General features: G+C 40.4%; 1 protein-coding gene across 1 annotated transcript in view; it reads left to right on the forward strand.

Annotated features, from left to right (window-relative positions):
- The window catches only part of TRABD2B (TraB domain containing 2B), a 480,754-nt gene that overhangs the window by 52,456 nt on the left and 424,208 nt on the right, over positions 1-4,090 (forward strand). The window lies entirely within an intron of this gene.

Here is a 4,090-nt window from a genome sequence, read left to right on the forward strand (position 1 = left end):
GAGTGAGCGAGCGGCTGGGTGGTGCTCAGTTGCTGGCTGTGGTTAAACCATGACACCAACATGGAGGAGAAGCAAAGACACACACACACAAAAGACAGTTTTTATCTCAGGTGCCAACTTCAGTTACTAGCTTTGCTGCTGAAGGAATGCTGGCCACCAGCTCAGGATGAACTTAACGAAACCACTGCATATCTGCAGGTAACCCAGGTGGCTGGGTTTAAACCACGACAGCTTCCTTGCGTGCTTGATCAAGGCTTGGAGGCCTGGGTTCCCAAGGAAAGAAAGCTGCTTCCAGGTTTTAGTGGTTTTGCTGAACCAATTGGATAAAAGGAAATCATTAACACCTCAGCACAATGACTTTTGGACCCTGCTGTTGTTAAGAAAAAACACCGCAAATCCAAAATCAACTGAAGCCAATGGGAGACTTTTCATACATTAACTTAAAGGTGCCGTGTGTCAAAACCTGAAATATGCAATGGAGACATCTTCACTCTTGTACACAAATGAGACTTGTCTCAGACAATAACACACTCTTCACACAGCTGCCTTGTTCCCTTTTACTTACTTAACTTCTATTGCTGTCTCTTATTGGCTGTTTAATCCCACAGCATCAACCCTATCAATGTCTGCTCTCGCATTCAGAAATACCTACCCTGGCAGGGACTGTGGAATGTATGGGACAACGTCAAATTCAAACATGGAGAAGGTAAATTATGCTATAAGATCCGTGAGCACCAGAGTCAGAAAAGGAAGAGTGCCATTTTCTCTGTAGGCTGGCAGTGCTGTGCCAGTTCCCCAGCCTTATTGAGAGCCCATGTATGAAGATTGCTTCAGACCAAAAGGGTGGAACTTCAGCAACTCAAGCCAATGCTCTGCAGATTTAAAACTAAGTACCACCTATCTTGAGCAGGGGAGCTGTTATATCACTGAATGGAGCACTTTTTCTCATGCGTGGAACACATGTTTATTTTGTCACATCATTTGTAAATCTCCAGTAATGGTGTAAGAGTTTTATCTCCAACCTTTTTTTTCATGTTGGGTTTTCGACAAGGTAAATGAAAAAGCCATCTCGCTTGGCTGAGTTACAGATCATGACTTCAAGGGCATTCTTTCATTTCCAGCCTTCTGTTGCTTTTGACATAAATCTTGGGACCTGGACTACTTAGAAAGCAGCAGGACACCCCAGTCAACATTTCCTATTCTTTCCTTTCAAAATATTCTTGTTTTCATTATAAGGTACTCTCAGAAAGGGGAAGGTTTTATTAATTTTTTTTTTTTGCAATGCTACAAATATGAGGAGATCAAGAGCAAAGCCCATGTCAGACAAAATCTGTAGCCGCTAAAAGTGATCCATTGAGTTGAGCTACATTTTGCATATGTGTGTATTTAACCTCCTTGTTGCTACGGGATTTTTTGTTACTCGTTCTTCCCCCTCTTCCAAGTGCTGATGGAGTTTTAAGATTCCAAGGCTAAGATATTTTAAACTTCAGTATTAACTGTATGTTTCCTCTGGGATATTCTAGGTAAACTAAATGCTGATTTTCTTGGCATGCTCTCCTAAGATTTTATTGGTATCAACATTTTCTGTGTCTCAGGTCACATGGCAGCAAAGTTCCTCCTGAAAGTTCAACAAAACCCACACTAAGAAAAAGACATTCTCCCCTCATTTTAAGCCATTATAAATTAGGCTCTAGGCATATGGGAAATTAGGAAATTATTACAATGTGTTTATCTGTATACAAGAACCAAACATTGGAAGGTATGGCCCAGGACTTTGGAGATCACAGTGTTAGAGTGAAACAAAATATACAAGAAACATATCCCTTTTAAAGAAATATTTGTATGCACACACAGATATGCCTACATGTGTGAATATATACGCATATCAGCCAAAACATGACTGAAAAGTATCAAAGTGAAAACCCTGCAGAAAGGATATGACAGAGAGATCTTTTATCATGTTTCCAGGCTGCTTTAAATGCAGCTGTAATACCAGACTACAAAAGGCAATTTCCAATGTAGTGTCTATTTTGAGCATATGCATGTACACATAAATGTCAGGAAGTGTGTACATGAATTTGTGTCTTGCTCTAGACTTACCTACCCTTCAGTAAGATGTCATACAGGTTCTCACAAGTGTCATCACTGAGCTTTCCAGGCCCTTTGTGATTTTTGCAGCCAATACTTGGGTTGCTATTTTTGGTTGGTTTTATGGTACCATATGCTCTCATGCCGTGCATCAAATTAAAGGCATAACTACTAACAAGCACCCATATGCATATGGCATTTAGGGTTCAGAAAGGGAAAGAAGGAAACCCAACCACTTCTTCTGTTGGGAACTGCCTGTGGGAGGCAAGACTGTGGGCTGAATTCAGGCATAAATCTGTTCCCAGTTAGGTGGGAATTCTCATTCCTTTTAGACTGTTTGAATCTTTCAGTAAGAACATTTCACAGGATGATATTGTTTAAGAGTAATTAGCAGATATAAAAAAAAACCAAACCCACCAACCCCCCAAACCTAATCAAAGCATCTTAGTACAAAAATACAGGTAATTAATGGGAATATATTTGATTATGTAAACAATCCCACTTGAAATAGATTTTGAGTTTTGAGACTGGACTATAAATACTCTACACACAACTTTCCGTATAATCAACTTTCATCTGGGGCCTGAGTGAATAACTGGCATGTCTCAGCTCACCTTCCCATCTGCTCAGCTTTGCCAGTGCTGTCTGCCTTGACATCCTGCTCTGCTATTTCTCTAAAAACATGACCATTCACTCTACCCTGTTAGGTCCTTTCAGAAGGCTCAGTCTTTCAAGGATACCTTCAGTTAACCTGGTAAAGACTCTGCTTAAAGACGATGTAGTCTTTCATTGGAAAGAGAAACTTTTGGAGACCAGACAAGTCTGCTGGTTGGAAATTAATTTACAGCTGCTGGTAGAGGAGTCACAAAGGTGTTAATTTGTGATGGGGAAAGGGAAATTTATTATATTTAATTTTATTTACTTTAAAGATGTTAGTAAGTCCTATGTGTTTCTCACTCCTGTGGTCAATGTCTTGGTGGGGGAAGACTTCTTATTGAGAGCTCTTTGGGAAAGGAACTTCTTGTGGGCTTTCTTATGTAGTAGAAAAATATCTAACAAGTTTCTGTTACAACTGCAATGACATCACAATAGAAAAAAGCTCCATCTGGGAATTTTCTCTAAAGAGGTTTAAAGGACTTTCTAGAAGGAGGTGATAAAGGAATCTTCGTAGTCAACGTCCACAATCTATGATGCTGAGAATGAAATCTCACATGTAAAACAGCCTCAGATGAGAAAAAAGAACTGTCTTAACAACACTAGTCATCAAGAACTCTCAATGCCCAGCACTATACTCTTCCACAATGCAAATTGTTCTAGGTTTATTTCCAAGTGTCAAAGCCCTGTGCAGGATTGGATGCTTATGTCTAGATTGCCTCTCACATGGGGACATCTCTCATTCATGCTCACAAGTACTCTAAAAGTTTAGGTGTCCCCATGTGCTCATGAGTGCTCCATGGTGCATCGACCCTTTGGAAGTTTCTGTTGGAATGGTAATTGAGGAAATCACAAGACTGCATTATTTATGGAGATCATCTGGTCTCACAGTTCACTATGCAATATGGAAACAACATGTAGCTGGATATCAAAGGCCATGACAGCTGCAGAGGGCCACATCTTTTTCCAATATCACTGCTTTGAGGGGGGGGGGAAATGTCTCCTTTCTGAGCTCTTCTGGATCACTGATTTGACTCAGAGCCTGCAAGGAAGGTCTGCAAATCAAAAGGTATCAGTGAATGGTTTGTGAATTATTCTGTGAACAAAGTACAGATCATTAAAGCCAAGTTCCCTTCTGTTTCTAATCACTTCTCCCTTAATTTAATCCCTTTACAGTAAGAGAAAATACAGAATGAGTGAATGGCAGAGTCTACAGAGCGATGGTCATGAAGGTGAGACAAAGACCAGTTGATTCTGGTCAGGCCTGGACTAGACTCAAGGCTAACTGTGTGGTTGACAAAATACAGGTAGGTCTGAACTCAGTTAGCATATTCCTTAGTGTGTAGGG

This window comes from Pygoscelis adeliae, unplaced genomic scaffold, assembly GCF_000699105.1.
Source record: "Pygoscelis adeliae isolate BGI_AS28 unplaced genomic scaffold, ASM69910v1 Scaffold306, whole genome shotgun sequence".
Taxonomy (NCBI): domain Eukaryota; kingdom Metazoa; phylum Chordata; class Aves; order Sphenisciformes; family Spheniscidae; genus Pygoscelis; species Pygoscelis adeliae.